The sequence below is a fragment of the Aquila chrysaetos genome, chromosome 10 (genome assembly GCF_900496995.4).
Source record: "Aquila chrysaetos chrysaetos chromosome 10, bAquChr1.4, whole genome shotgun sequence".
Classification (NCBI taxonomy): domain Eukaryota; kingdom Metazoa; phylum Chordata; class Aves; order Accipitriformes; family Accipitridae; genus Aquila; species Aquila chrysaetos.
The window spans coordinates 8,860,550-8,877,236 of NC_044013.1; the positions used below are offsets into that span (position 1 = coordinate 8,860,550).

Below are 16,687 nucleotides of genomic sequence, written 5' to 3' on the forward strand. Positions count from 1 at the left end.
GTTGTGACAGCTCTGCTGAGACCTTGATGGCTCTGATGTCTTGGACACATATGAAAAACAGCCTTTCCTTCTGGGTACCCTTTAGTCCAAAGAAGAAAAGTAAAACGGCTGCGAGATGGCCGTGAGGACACCGCGAGGGAGGTTGTGCCCTCAGGAGCAGACGTATGTGACCAGCAACGTACAGCGTAAAACACGCTGCACAATACGGAGGCTGCTTAGGCAGTTTTAGGCTCTTGCTATTCTGAATTTAAAGGTTATCGGCAAGACGGCGACAATATAAGCTTAACAAGACTGAATTTCAGTCATCTTGTTTCGGTTCACGGGCAAAGCTCACAAAGCACTTTGTAAAGGCAGAGGATTATTCTTAGCTTACAAATGGGAAAACTGAGGCACGGTGCTACAAAATGGCCTCTCCACAGTACAGATCCTGACTCCCAGGCTATTTACCTGTCTGCTTCTGTTATTGCTTCCTTGAAAACTCCCCGCACCGAGGCACGGCAAAGTCCCCTTCCCTCCCCCTTTGCATGCTCCCGCCACAACTTGATCTTTCACACCTGGAGCGCAGAGCTTAGCGTACAGCACCAAATCATCAAAGAAACCCAAACAGGCATTTCGCTGATGCAAAAGAGCTTTCAAAAAGAGACAGAACAGAAATAGAAGCATGAGCTTCATCAGAGAAGAGACTATTCCACCAAAGCGAAGCAGCAGCTGAGTAGAGAATAAAAGGAAGAACAGATTAAAGGAGATACTTGAGTCCTGAAGAAAGGAGAGCTCTGCATAGCAAATGATTTGCAGGGGGGTGGAAAAAAGGCAAGGAAAGAATTATCTAGCAATATCTTGCTAAAGTTGCTGGAGAAGTAATATTAACATAGGAATAGGAAAGCGTGGATAGAAAAAGCCCTCAAGAGTTGGTGGAGAAACAGCTAAGCACTGTATGTAAAATCGGAGAGCATCGAAGTGGCCAATTTGGTTTTTCTGTGAAAGGTGAATAGCACAATGCATTACCCATCACAAAGCACGGAAATCACAGCAGCGTTGATTGGAGCAGCTCTTCAGGAAATTATTGAACAAGCAAGAAACAACCTCTGATCACGGCATTCCAGGAGAGGAGTAAATTTGGAGAACTGCACACAGAGCTTAGACCAACATGGGCTGCGAATGTTTGAACAGTAATCCATTGCTTAACAAATGGGAAAGCAGCAGGCAGCAATTGCTGCTCAGCAGAACTGTTCAGAGCAGGAAACCATCTCTGCCCAACAGTTGCACACAAAATCAGGCTTTGAAAGCACTGGTACTGAGACCCAAACTGAGGAGAGTAAAATCGCTGAAGCGTGAAATCCTGTTGGAATTACTCAACACTCATGCTGGAGACCGGCCCCAGCAACTGGGTGTGCATCCTCAGATACATATTTTACTAGCCTTTAAGCAGTAAACATTCGCTGGGCCCAGAAAGCAGCATTGTGTAAGCAGCCTGTTTTGTTGAATTCTGTTTTGTTGCTGTTCAAACTTACAGTCAATCTTCAGTGGTTTACTGAGGAGGATTGGGCACACCAGAAATCATTTAATTTCATCATCTCTGCCAAAAGAATTCAATAGTTTACACTACCCATCATTGTGAAAGATGCTCTTTGAGTCTGGATTTCCCCTCCAGGTAATCATAAAAGGATGCCTGACCTGTATCTGAGCAGAAAACATACTGAAGTCAGTGGAGTGGTCCCTGTTTGCACCAGCAGAAGCAGTCTAAAGAGGGAAAAAGGTTTATTCTGATGTCCTTGCTGATAACTGCCTTGGGTATGTCCCATCTCTGCTGCTCCTCAATACCGCTGAGGACTAGACACTGTTGCAGTATGTGGAAGCTTTGATGTTTCTGAAAATTAGCTGTGCTTTATGATATATTTGCTCAAGGTAACATCCCAACTGGCAAGCATTAATTAACTGGCGCATCTAGAAGTGCAGGAAAACAGTAAGCTCTTGGAGATGGAAAGGAAAGTAAAGGAAGGGTTAACCAGTCTTTATTTTTGCCAGCAAGTATATGTACTCTGTTCCCCATCCGCCCCCATAAAGTATGAAATGTAGCAGATGTTTTGAGAACAGCTAGCCTGATCTATCAGCCTCTATATAAATGAAGGTTGAGCTAGTGAAGAAGAAGGCAGAATAATGTTTACAAGAGAAGAGCAAGAAGATTTCCGACACCTGGGCAACTTAATGATGGCAGATGGCAAAAGCTGAAGGCAAAGAGAAGGAGCAATGCGCACCAGCAGCTGTTGAACAAATGGGGAGTAGGAAGGCCTCTGCTGAAACTGTGCAGAAAGAATTTAATACCGGCAGTTCTGTAAGAATGATAGTGTGAATATGCAAAGAGGAGCCTGTGTTTTAACTCCTCAGACAACTATCGTCAAAAGTACCCAACGCATTGTCAGCCAAGGAGATTTTCACAGCAAGAAGCCATCTATTTGCATCAAATACTGTCAGCCTGCAAAGCAGCAACTTCTGGGTCATTTAACAACACTCCAGATGTAGTTATTTTCTCCTAGGCAAGCGGCTCAAAAAGAGCTATGCAAGAAAAAGACAGAGTTGGCATATAAAGGGGGACAATCAAGCAGCATGTGGAAGTGATTATCTAGTTCGTGTAATATAACTCAGTTAAATGAACAGATTTCCAGGACACATGGGTGTCCTATGATTCTCAGCACGAGAGAGACTGCAAGACTATGGCCAAACACAGGGTTGCATTTTGCCATCAGTAAACAAGTGATTTCTGACTTTATGCTAAAGATAATAGGTTTATGACTAGTCAGCCAGGACAGCCTGGCTGAGTGTTTCCCTGTGGCGGCATGTCAGCTATTGCACTCTGAAGTTGCGGAAGACACAGGTGCTGCCTGTTTTACCTCAGGAAAAAGAAGGGAAATGAGCCAGAGCTGTAAATGTAGGGGCTGACGTCAACTGGCTTCCTTGATAATTCTTGCATTTAAAAGACAGAGGTGGGATTAATGCATGTAGCCAAGATCACCATTAGGAATTTATCTTCCCCCATGCTGGACTCACCCTTTCTAGGGAATAGCTGCCATCTGCAAAACTCAGTTCTGAGTTCAGGCTCCACAAAGCCCAAGAGTATCTGGATGTGTATGACAGAATTTGGCCACTTTTGAAGGATCCTCCTCCTTGTTAAGACTAATTTTCACTTACACTGTAATTATACGTAGTTAATACAACCCATTACCTGCTGTGCACGTCACATCTGTAGCTCTGCCAGGGTAACACTGCATTGACCACTGACACTCTACAGAGAGACCCAACATAGAAGAACCATTGACGGATCATTCCTGCAATTCTTTTAATACGCAATTCACACCAAGTATCTATGGATTAGTGAGACTCCCTGCTGCTGTTTGAAAAAGTCTCAGCAAGTGGGTAGAAGGAATGCTGTCTGATAGGTATACGACTTCAAAACAAATTCATACTGTTCCTAGAGAATTTGTCACCACAGGGGAAGAAAAGGTTATTGTATATGTAACCTGCAGCTTTAATTATATTGTGTACTTCCCTGTGCAATTAGAAATGTGTATTTGTAACAGATAGTTACACTTTCTAGTTATGTAGCTATCAAATTCTCGTTATAATTAGGATGACTCATAATGAAATTATGCATTAGTTGCTCCATTCGTTATATAGTTTGACTTACAGTCAGCATACAAACTACAAATCTTCTGAATTCTTCCTCTCCTTCATCCTCCTTGGCCGTTTCCTAAGCAAATACTGGTCAGAAACAGAAACGTTTTGAATTGTTGCAACTCCTTTGCAAGCAATGGGTTTTCTCAAAGAGGGTCTGCTGCTGCAGAGCTGAGCAGCAATCTCGGCTCCTGTGGAAGTCAGTAGGATTTTGCCAATGGAGAGCAAAGTGAAAGCACATTTAAGCCCTCTCTTTCTCAGGGCAATCCTACTCTGCAACATTCATACAGTCCAGGAAGACAGAAAAGATGGTTATCACCTGTTGACCACTAAGTCTGAGTGACTTTAACCTACTGCAAAGGATTGAAGCCTTTGGGATCACTATGGCAGGGAGGTCCATTGGTAATTTATTCACTGCATAAGGGAGGGGGGAGCTGGGATAGTCATCTGTTTTTTATGAGCCACCTTGTATTCAGCATACAGAATTGGTGAACTGTAGACATGGGTGGCAATGATCACCTGCTTTAACCTCTCATTGTGACGCTGTTGTGTCCAGTTCAGTATTGAAATCTCTCAAAAGAACGTCAACAAAGTCAGCAGCCCTAGACCTGTGTATCTCCAACAGGAATCTCTCTAATGTCTCTTGAACTGCTGTGTCATCCCACTTAAAAACCGACTGCACAGTGAACCCCTTTGTGAGACAGAAGTATCTTGCTCAGGACAAGGAGAACTTTTCTCCCCCCCCCCCCCCCCCCCCCCCCCTTTTTTTTTCCCTGCCTTAAGGTGAATGTAGTGCTTATGAAAAATGCTAGATAAGTGGCAGTTAAAAATTCTTTAAATTATTCACAAAGCAGGTGGTGTTCTGGCAGCCGTGCTAGCAGTCAGCATGTAATGGTCCTCCCCGAGATTCATGCCTACAAAATTCAAAGTCCCCTTTGCTCCCACCAATTTTGGGAGAAGCTTAAGGCGCTAATAATCCCCCACTGTAAACTGAGAAACAAAACCCTGAGACCTCCCCTCCGACACAGTGACTGTGTAAGGTGCGGGGCGGTGAAAAGGGGAAGGGAGGGTGTCCAAGAGCAACAGCAAGTACAGGCATAGGGAAGCACAGAGTGCAAAGGCAGCCCCATTAGGAGCAGTGTTGATTCAGGAGCAAATGTCATGCTTGTGGTAGCCCCAGATGTCCCCATCAGCATCCATGGCTCGCTTGCACCAGCAACAAGCTTGCTTTCACTCAATAGTTTTCACGAAGGCCAATTCAGAAGGAGGGGAGACCTGTAGCCCACGCTGAGCACACACGCTGACGTGCTGTTAGGTACAGCCCTTGGCAGTGTGGGCACCTGGCGTGTTGGTGGCAGGAAGCGATGTGGAAAAAAAAGAGGGTTTTAAGTTGGCCACTTTCCCCCTGGGAACAAGGCAGGATTTACCAGCTAGTTCAGCACGGACCAGCAGCCTCCTGTCCTGCAAGGGCAACTTTCGAATAGTCTGTAACAGTCACCAGTGCAAAGGACCAACACAAATCCAAACCAGAACTTCGCAGAGGAGAAGGCTCACACCTTAAGCAGCCCTCAGTGCCCTCAGGTCCCAATCATTTAAAAACCTAATGCATATTTGCCATTAGTGCTCTCATAACCTCTTCATTCCCACGGTGTGAGGCAGCCACAGCTGGGTTTCCACCGTGATCTGCTTGCCCCCTTAATCTCTCTAAACGCCATTCATTTCTGAGACCTCTCCATGCGCGGCATCTTCATTTTAGGCCAAGGGCTGTGAACTTGGTTGTACCAAAAAGTCAGGCAGGTGCTGAACAAGCAGCAAAAATGCTAACTCCCCACTTGCTCTCTCCCAGCCTGCCTTGGCACCAGGTTGCCTCTCCAGTCCTTCAGCCCGTGTGCCATTGCTGCTGGCAGTGACACATCTGTGCTGGTGGCTTCTACATTTGTCCACTAGGGACCACACTGAGATCAGCAACACTGAACCGACAGCAGATGTTAACAAGCTTTGATCCATCTTGACCTGGGCTGGTTATTAACTGACAACCAAGAAGAAAAAGGTTCCAAGGTCTCAGCAGAGCACTAGTATGTCTGACCTGGGATCTGGAGATGCGCACGGTTTTACTGAAAACAGGAGTCTCCAATAGCATCATCTCACCACCCCTCTTGCCCACATCGCAGGCACTGCGAATGCTGTGCATCGCTCACGTTTCTTCTGCTCATCGTTACCCCAGGTGCTGTCAACTTGCAAATTTAGATCGCAAGACCCTGCTAGCTGCAAACTGTATTTTGCCCTTTGGGAAGCGTAGCGTAGCATACATCCGTGACTCTGTAAATAAAAACCACGGTATGGTCCGTGCATCCCCTTCGTTTGCTTTGTGCCACATCTGCCTTATAGACTTTTATGAACTTTCAGCTTCCAACCGCTACTTCCACCAACTCCTGCGACAGCCTCGGCTTGCGGTGGGGGCGGATGCTGTCGCGTTCATCTTGCCGTTCGCAACAGTCGTGAGAGCTACGGCACCTTCCATTCCCGGGAGTGATTTTCTCCTTAGTTTCAAAACAATGTGTGAAACCCTGCTCTGCAGAACAGTAGCCTCAGTAAGTTTAAGGATGACTGAAGCTATTTCCTCTCCCGGGGAGGTTTAAAAGCTACGGAGGGATGAATGGGGTTAGACCTATCGCTGCATTTCTAGCAGCCATCCTATTACAGCACTGAATAAAAGCAGGAATGGCATGTCTAGCCTAGGTTAATAAACCCTACCGAGTGCATGCCTTAAAAGCACTACGAAACAGCCTTAAGTCAGCTTGAGATAACTAATTTCAAGCATGGCTGTCTAGTGTGCCTGTCATTCCTATTGTCCTTCCAAACTATTTCAGACATTTTGAGCAGGGAGTACTAAGCTATGAGTTAGCGGGGGTTGTGACATTAATGGTCCAAAAAGGTTTAAGCACCAGGAGGGAACGATGACGGCGCTTAACAACCGGTGGCGGTTTGGAGGATTCCGCTGGATCTCTGTTTGTTAATAATTAGGCTTCGCCTCGGAGGAAGATGTGACAACTCTCGGAGGTAGGATTTGCATGGGAAACAAAGGGAGCTGTTGCTGTTCGGTGCCCATTGTTTGTGCTTTGCTCCCCGGCTTTCCGAGCCAGCCCAGCCAGGTGCAGTGGGCAGCAGCGGCGAGGCGGCCGTGGGGAGGGGGTGATGGGACCTGGGGGGCGTGGGGGGGGAGAGCCAAGGGTGGAAATGCTGTTGATAGTCCTGCGTTTTATGGCAGAAATGCCTCGAGGACAAACTGGTTCAAATCTCGCCGCCTGCTGAGGGTGCATTCCACGTTGCTCTTCCCACGGAGCAAAATACATAGAGGTCATGCGGAAAACACTTTACTCCTTTTTTTACCGAGCCTGCTGGGCTGTTTCTGAGATGGGAGGAGAGGGGAAGCTGCCCTAAAATAAAAGGGGAAGAGGAAAGCTAGGGAGCCTGTAAGATGAGGGAGACATGCTATTAATGTGTAAAATGTGTCTGGAGTGCCACCGATGTCATTTGAAAAGGAGAAAACAGAGCCAGGGTGGGGGGCGGGAGGGATTTTCCGGGTGAGGAACTCCTTAGGTTATAACCTATTGCAAAAAAAGGCGTGATGTGTCCATCCATTTTGCATAATCAAAGCTTCCTCTGCACTGTTGGCATTGTTTTGCTGGACGAGAATTGTAGTTTCAGGCAGAAAAAAGGTTCGATTTCCTCCTGTGCCACCGCCAGACCCCTGCCACTCTCCCTCCCTCCCTCTGAGAAACAGCGCTGTGGGGAAGGATGTAAATGACATTTAGTTGGATGCTGAAAGGGTTGGGAGCAAGGGCTGAGGGGGGAATGAACGCTCAGTAGTATAACAGGAAAGCTTCCCCTTGAAAAAGCTGGTTTCTTCCCAGTCGGAAGCCCAAGAGGTGATATGCAAAGTTAGAAACCTCATGTACTTTTTTTATGATGCGCCTGTTCAGCATTACTAGACAAGAAAATGTCCAAACATCAAAGAGTCAGGTCCGCGTGGCAAAAAAAGGGCAGTGAGGTTTGCGTGGGGTCCTGCTCAGTGCCGGGCTGCAAGTTTACATTTTTGTCATTGCATATGACCCTCGCCGAGATAAGTAGGGGGAACTTAAGGAATGAAAATCTTCTGTCCGTGCATATGCAGAATCCTTATCATTTGGTGTGTTTGATCCGAGTGTGGTGTTCCCTGTGTTGATGAATTGTTTCGACTTGTGCATTAAAGTTTCATTTCCAAACAACAGAGAGAGACTTCAGAGTGAGTGGTATTTAGTAACAATAAAATGTTCTGCTTGCGGAAATGCTTCTCACAGGAGCTATTAAAAATGCACTTAAGAAGCTGAGAGTCATATCTTGCAGTAAGAGGTATGGTATCACTTGCCATGCTAAATTTTAAAATTAAGGTTATGGTGCCATTTTTAATCTACTTTAATGTGGGTGTCATTAAGCATACTTTACAACACTGTTGTCAAAAGCTCACAACTTAGAGAATTCTGTTAGACTGATTGTTTTCATTAAATCTTCATTAGAAAAAGAATTCCTTTATAGCAGGGACTTACCAAGTAATTTGAATTTACTCATCCTAACTAACGTTCCCTTCAAGGAGAATTTCAGTGTATTATACCGCGTTGTAAATAGGTCATGAAATAATTCATTTAATAACAAAACGCTAATGACAATTTAACAACAAAAGTGCTAAATGCATTCAACCAAAATAAATACCCAAATAAATAAATTTGTGCCAAAGAGAAGCAATATTGGACCAGGAATGGTAAGAATTCCTTTTAAGAAACATAACATAAATATTCTCCGTTTGATCCAACCAACAACTTTTCTGTCAACTGCACTACTTCACATTGCAAATTGGGGAAAAAATCATTTTGACCTGTGTTATGTACACTACTTAGTCCATAAGGATAACAGTGAAAACTTTCTTCCAAAGAAATTGTTTCTAGCGGTTTGCAGTATGGATCAAAGAGATGTTATGCAGAGATATTAAATCTGTGTCAGAAATGAGCAATGCATGTGGAAATCGAGTACCTATTTTTCCTTCTCCGTCTCACTTTTGTCCAGAGGCTTAGACAATTTTACTTCGTTTTACATCGGCGCCTTTCGGAGGGAAGGGGCTGAAGGGGTAAAACCACAAGGACGTGGGAGGCTGCGTTCAACCTGCACCCAGCCACAGACTTCTCGGGGGACCTGGGCAAGTCCCCCAGCCTCTTTGCAAAATGGGCAGGGTAATAGCCCTGCCTTGCAAATAAGGGTGAGGATAGTGTACTAACGATGCAATGGAAATACAGACGGCGGTGCTCAGGGAATGGGCCTGAACGTAAAGCTCCAGATAAGGCAAAATGCAAAGCAAAATTTTGTATCGGGAGCAGGTTCATATTTCAGGCGTTTTCAACTGTAACATAAGACATATTGCAAATCCCATGATCCAAAACTAAATCTGCTTTCAAAACTATTCCAGACAAATTTGCCACTTACAAAAACTTCTGCCAGCAGCAAACATCCATTCGTCTGAGATCCTGTCAGAAGTGACTCCAAATCTCGCAGCATTCCCTTTGCTCCATCAACGCACAGCAGATAATGAAGCAAACTGCATCAGATTGATTTACTGTGCCGAGAAACAATTTCCCTGTTTTCTTCAGAAGCTCAATGAGTACTTTTTGCCATGAATCTCACTTGCCCTTCTGCTTATGAATTGTCTGTGGAGCTCATGCAATTTGCTAATTTATTTATTTATTTATTTGATATTATTTGGGAATTTCTTCAGTGAGTAACTCTTAGCTTACAGATCTTTTGGGAATGGCAAATGTTTGCAAATTCATACTGTGTTGCTTAGTTCAGTCATGTGGTGTTCCTTGATTAGATGATTTGTATAGCTAACTCACAGAAAGTGAATTGCAAATTTCACAACCAAGAATACTGTTTCATATTGGATTTCCATCACTATCTGAGCAGTCAGGTTTAAAATTCATGTCTTGCAAGTGGTCGTATGAGCAACACATAAGCACTGAAGTGCTCCCACCAGACAGATGTGAGAGCCGGGTTAAACAGCCTTCAGTTTCATATGAATATTCATGAAAAGTGTTTGAATTCTTGCAGCTCTGTTAAAACGAGTAGTCAGCATCATCCATTGTGCACTGCATGGGCCGTTCTCTCACAGTGCTTGCCACGTCCCCCTACTCTCCCTAACTCTCCTGTATCAGCCCACAATGCCTGTGGAAACCGTGTGCGCGGCCAAAATAGAAGGAAAAAACACCATCATGGAAATTTCTAAATTTTCCACATTGTAGCCTCTCCTGTTGTGCCTGTCTCGCACATTGCGTGACATGAAGACAGCCAACAGGGAGGACAACAAGAGAGCATCAGCGGTGATGCAACGAGCGCAGGAGAGAAAGCATTGAAAGAGGGGAAAAATTAGGGTGACCTCTGGCAGAGAGGGCGACCAGCCACACACGGAGCGTGTACGTAGGAGGTAGGGATTGACACAGCGCGAGCACACAAATACACCTGTACAATTTTTAACAATGAATCTAGTGAATTTGGATCATTCACCTCAAGGTTTATGGTCGTACCAGACCCAGTCCATGGCAAGCCCTGGAGCTGTCGCTCCCGATCCTTCCCCGTGCAGGCGCTACCTGGGTGCTCGCCACGGGTGCAGTCAAGCAAGGGGGTGACGCGGTTTGGCTTTTGTCGTGCAGGGGTCTGATGACATGGCACGGAAGAGTTGTGAAAATAACAGACGAGAAGAAAACTATCTAACATCTGGTGCATGGTTTAAAAGCAGCGAAAATCAGTTGAGAGAAGAATTTCTGTCAAGTGTTTTATCTCAGAGACAAAAAAAAAAATAATCAGCTGTCAAAACACCAAGTTCTTTTGACTCAGAAACAAATGAGAAGGAAAAGGTTATCAAGCAGGAATATATTTGCCTTTTGAATTATTTTTGCACTTTACTTATGTCAAATAGGAGGAAACCTTAGGTCTCCTACCAAGTGAGCTGTATTGTCCAACTACTTCCCACTTTATTAGAGTAAGTCAGGCAAGTGCTGAATCAACAAGGTTGCTGCGACTGCACAGAGCCAGCCAGCAGTGTTATGCCCTCGTTAGATGGACTTTTTTACCTTTTCAATGATTTTAAAGTCCAATAATCCTAGATATCCTTATTTATTCTAAAAGTAGAAACGTGCCTAAACTGAACTCGGCAAGCACTATGTGTGAGCCACACAGTGAGAGTCACTATGGGCAATACATGTGTGTTCGTATTCTGTCAGGGCACGTGTAGAGCCAGATTAATACTGCTTGGGGAGAGTAAGAGAACAAGAAGAATTAGAGGAACTAAAATCAAAGCAAATACAGAGGATCTTTGCTAGGACAAAAATTGACTTAATGTAGCCTGGAATGAAATCGCAACTTGAAACTCCCCCTGGATACCACTAAAACTCCTATTAGGTCTTCAAATACTTTTTGTTTCTTAATATAAAGCTGTCCTATTACCCACAATTAACCCCCAGCTCTGCTTGTGCCAGGTGGGATAAATTTGTATGGACCACTTTTAAAGAAGTAGTTAATTTTTAAAGGGAAAACACAAAAAAAGTCAAATCCCAGTGCTCTCTGCCCACATTGATGGTTGCCCCTCTGGTCCTTGCTTTGGTGCCTCTGATGCTTGGTTGAGAGCAGAGAGCTCCCACTGATAAGCCCTGCAGGGACACACAGCAACATCTTGGAGCTGTAGCATCTTCTTCTAAGATCCTTGAAAGGCTGGAGGCAGCAACACAGTCACAAATGCACCTGGGCATCCCCACTATTTATTTATCATCTCCTTCTATAACTCTACAGGAGGAGTGACCTGGCAGCCTTGAGGTCCTCAACAGTCTTTCAAAACTACTCTAGAAAATGCACAAGCTCTTTAGGTAACCCTTTGCATCACATAACTGGACAAAACCTCATCAAAGCTTGCACCAGCCTATCTCGCCTGCTGAACTGTCGTGGTTTAACCCCAGCCAGCAACTAAGCATCACGCAGCCGCTCACTCACTCCTCCCCAGCCATCCCCTTGGATGAGGAGGAAAATTGAAAACAAGCAAAAGTCGTGGGTTGAGATAAGAACAGTTTAATAATTTAAATAAAAAATAAAATATAATAATAATAATGATAATAATGAGTGAAAAGGAAGATAAAGAGTGAAATATAACCCAAGACAGACAAGTGATGCACAATGCAAAGCTCAGCACCTGCTGACCAATGTTCAGTCAGTCCCCAGGCAGCGATCAGGCTCTCCCGGCCAACTTCCCCCAGTTTATATACTGGACATGATGTCAGATGGTATGGAATACCCCTTTGGCCAGTCTGGGTCAGCTGCCCCGGCTGTGTCCCCTCCCAACTTCTTGTGCCCCTCCAGCCTTATTGCTGGCTGGGCATCAGAAGCTGAAAAATCCTTGACTTAGTCTAAACACTACTTAGCAGCAACTGAAAACATCAGTGTGTTATCAACATTCTTCTCATACTAAATCCAAAACACAGCACTATACCAGCTACCAGAAAGACAATTAACTCTATCCCAGCTGAAACCAGGACATGAACACCTTGGCACTGATCTGCATCACAACTCCCCATCACAGGGAACTGGTAGATCCAAAAGCAGCGGGGAAGGTGTCCTTCAGAAGAAAGGAAAAAAAAGTCACGCTAGCTGTAGTTGTTAAGTGTCTCCAAAACACTGAAAGGGGGTTATAGCTAGATACACAGACAGCGGGCATGAGCAGTCAGGACCTGTGCCCCAGCCATCCCCAGGTACCCAGCAATTTTGTCTGAATTCAGTGTTCCTCCCGCTCTGCGTGCCACTGCATTGTCCTAAACGAACCACCGTCAGAAGGGTTTTGAAGACCAGAGGAGACAAAAGAGCATTTGTCCTATTTCCCTACTTCCCTTTCAGTGGATCAGAGAGGGACTGAAGTTTCTGCTTAAGCCCAAGGTGGTTCGTCTGTCCAAGGTCACCATCCTGGCAGGAGCCCTCTGGACGGCACTGTCCTTGCGTGCCTGCTGAGGCGCGGTACCAAAGTGGGGACAAGATAACATTGCCTGCCTTAAAGAATTGTTGCAGAAAACATTCAGTATACTTGGCTGTATTTTACTAGCGGGCAAGCTATTTTCCACCTCAGCAGAGTGGTACTCCTTACTGACAACCATTAGTTATTTGCAAATTTAGATAGGCCTTATAAACGTCAGGCTCCTGAGTGAATAAATAATGTTTCAGAGCAAGAACTTGAAATAAGTCAAACTAGGAATGGTGAGAAGACCAGGAGTATGGTCCCTTTGGGACACACTCCCTACCACTTCTAATTAATATCTGGTACTTAAAGCATCACAGCCCATGGTTAAATCAAAGTCAGAGGAAACAAAGGAATATAAAATCCTTCTGGAGACTTGCGTCCCTCTCCATCCACAGGAGCAGGTGTGCTCCTCAGCACTGCTGCCAAACAGGCTGACTTTCTGACCTCGGTTAAAAGTGTATGGTTTTTTGGGGGGGCAGCCCAGGGGACCCAGCAGCCAGGCTGCCCTGGCAGCTTGTAGCTGCCCCCAGGGCTGGCATTGCCCAGTCCCGCTGCCTTCCCCTTCCCCACCCAGCCACCCTCTCCTGCACCTTCCCAGGCTCACCTGGCCCTCTGGGGAGACAGTTCAGCTCACAAAACCTTCAGGAAAACTGCGCTTTGGTTTTGGCTGGCTGAGGGAGCCCAGTTGGGAGCCAACAAGCACCAGAGCTGGTGCAAGAAAAGCAGGAGAAGGGCATAGCCAGGGGTGAGGTGTGGGGAGCAAGGAGCAGTCACAGTCCTGGCACAGCACATTTTCTAGCCAAACCACCCTAAATTCCTCTGTCCTAATGACCCAGTGGGACTTCTGCAGAAACAGGCTTCAGATAATCACACCTTGACCACAAAAAGATGTTGCAGAGCCCAAAAGTTATAAAAGAACCGAAGGGCAAAAAAGGACAACAGCTTGTCTGCCCTCCTTGGTCTTTGATTGTCGGGGCCCATCTAGCTATCGATGAGCAGTTTTTAAGCTTATATGTTGAATTCCAGATCTGCTGTTGTGGTGATAGGGAAAGAATTGATTCAGCTGTGAAAAATAGTCCTTGCAGACCCGGTGTGAGGAGGACTGTTGTGATTTGGCAAAGTTTACTGGTCTAGGAAGTAAGAGTTTCAGAAAGGAAGCAACTAGGACATCTTTCAATTCCTTCAACAAAGCATATATACTTCAAGGCCTAGGGAGCAATAATGCAAGCAGGGAACAAAGAAAGTTCATTTGTAACCATAGCATTTTATTAACTGGAGGATCTGCAAATGAAAAGTCCCCTGACTTTTGAAAACTCATGTTAATGATGCATCAGGGTATAGCATAAACTTCTGACAAATTCCCCCTCTTCGTTTACTTCCATACGATATGTTGATCTTGCTGCCGCTGTGCTCTTTGAAAGCTCTGCTGCTCTCCTAATTATTAATTGCATGAAACAAGTGTTCCCCCATCTTGCAAAAAGCATCACAGGACATACTGTCTGGTTGTGAAATATCCCAAGAAGTCCACAGCAAAATCTTTTTGGTAGAGTTTAATTAAGATGATCCCGTAATTTGTGTGCAGCTGATTTAGAAGGATTTTGTCACAGGTAAACAGGCTTTGAAAAAAAATTGCTTTTATCTCTTCTTCTTTTCTGTTTTAGTCATATTTCAAGTGGATTAGTATAATCTTTCCTTGGCCAAACTCTACAGCCAGTCTCTTCCATCATTGTTCTAATTTTACGAAAAGAAAATGATTGAAAGCGGTTAATTAAAAATCTCTTCAGAGATGCATATGTGGATGCGCTTATTCACTAAGAACTCACAAAATAACTCTGCATTTTAAAACAATTTATCTGGTGCATTAAGCGTGAACGGGATGTCTTTGTTAGGTGCGCCTGCCTTTAGATGGTTCCCTACATGAATATGCTTGTAGTAGAGAGATATCTGCAGTAACTCAGCTCAGTCAGAGAGGATCCCCTTTTAAACTAGGTTTGAGTTTCTAGGCGGGTTTCTTTTTTCTTTTTTCCCTGTGTGATGAAGAAGTTGATTGATTTCAAGTGAGGCGTCTTTCCCTGCTGGGACCTGGACTGTCAAAAGCCATCACAGAACTTGCAAAATTCTGTCATAACACCAGAAGCCCTAACTCTACACCAGAATCATCAGAGTTCAGGGAAAATTCCCAGTAATTGACAACAGAAGTTTTCTTAGCAATGATATTCTGCCAGACTGAGACATTATTTTCCTCACACACAGACACCCACGTGGGGGACAGCACTAACACAACCGGTAAACTCTATTGACATGAGTGAATTTATCATCAGCAAGAAGACACAAGTGTCTTCACACTAAAACCTTGGACTAGACTATTCATAAACTCTTAAGGTCGATCAAAAAGGCAAATTCCCATCATGTAAAGTTTCTATGATTTCTTATGAGCCAAATAAAAATTCTCAATTTCCTTGAATTCAGGGTGAGGGAGAAGAAAATCAGGACTCTCGATCTCAATGCTGTGCCCTTCCTTAATAAAACTCCAGCACATCCGTGCCGTAAATGCAAATAAGCGCTGGCATCCAGAGCAACGTGTAGAGGTTCTCCTGGCAAAGCAGGAGGAAGTTCCTCCGCAGACGTGTTCCTGCTCTGGGTGAGTGTTCACCCATGGAGTCAACGCAGCAACCCTGCTAGGCTGCGAGCACACTTCTCAGGCAATTTAGATATACCTAGGGAGGTTCCTAGAAGATTTCACGTACTCCACCTCTTTTTTGAGCAGAAAATCTTGGACAAAATAATTTCTCAGGCCCCTCTGTTTCTAAGTTCACTTACACCCTCTTCAGCCTCCATTAAAACATGCTGTTTGTCTACTCTTTCCACTCTTTGTCTACTCTTTCTATTCTCCATCCTCTTGTCTCTATTTAAAAGCCTCACGTATCACAGCTTGCTGGTCACTAGCCAGGTATCCAGATGGTACTTATGTACCACATTGATAGGTGCCTTAGAAATAGCAGGGAGAGAAGGGAGAAAAAAAAAATCACTGGAAGACTTCAGATGCTCTTTTTGATAAATGGCAATTGTAGATCTAATTAGCCGGTTCCCTTCTTTGGAGAAGCTGGGGAAGCAACAACAGTTGCAGTCCCACAGAGCAAACACGTGAGAACATGTCTCTCACCGTCAGGTTTTAGCTTTCCACTCAGAACAGTGTCAGGCAGATGGTCCATCTATCCATCCCTCTTCTTTGAAAGACACCACGTTTTCATCTGTGTCTGAAGATTTCTCTAAGTGCCCGTCACCATACTGCCTCAGCACCACTACTTTTGCACAGGCAACTGGTTTCTAGAATAAAGAACGAACACTGCTCACCTTAATTGTGCGAGTATCCCTCCAGCAATAATCAGGCTAATTGCTTCAGTAAGGCCAGCAGGATTTGGCTCTAAATCAACCACCAAAATGACTTAAGCATAAGCGCGTGAGTTCCTTAACAACTCCAAGACCCGCTCGTTAAACCTTATTTACATCTCAGAAATGCCGTTTCTTTTCTCTCTTCCATTTGACAAGGAGAAAGGTAGACAGGGTGAGGTGTCAGGAGCACCTGTGTGAGTTGGGGGCTGAGCCCACCCCGAAGGCAATGGCAGGGAAGACAGGTCTCCTTCCCCTTTGCTGAAACGCCTCGAGAAGTCTGCCCGTAGGATCTCCAAGTTGCATCGTGTCTGGGGATCACACCAGCCTGCGCGTCTCCTCCCGGGGATGGCACAAAACCGCAGAGGAAACTGCCGAGAAGGGAACCATTGCCTGAGCCCGCTGCGGCTGCATGTTTGATTTATACCTTAAAGCATAAGATAACATATCCTTTAAAATATTTGGCTTGCTCAATAACACTGATACATGCTCTCTTTACCTACAGAAATTTCTAGTTGTTTTGGTTTGGTTTTTTTTAATTGCATTAAG

General features: G+C 44.9%; 1 protein-coding gene across 5 annotated transcripts in view; it reads left to right on the top strand.

The window, feature by feature from the left end:
• LOC115347039 (calcium-activated potassium channel subunit beta-2) overlaps window positions 1-16,687 on the top strand; it is a 153,449-nt gene that overhangs the window by 42,363 nt on the left and 94,399 nt on the right. For 2 of the 5 annotated variants that reach the window (XM_030027906.2, XM_030027910.1), the window contains exon 1: window positions 6,153-6,729. The exons of the other annotated variants lie outside the window; for them this stretch is intronic. The gene's annotated coding sequence lies outside the window, so the exon portion shown is untranslated. Of the gene's footprint in view, window positions 1-6,152; window positions 6,730-16,687 lie in introns of those variants that run through there. 5 annotated transcript variants of the gene reach the window in all.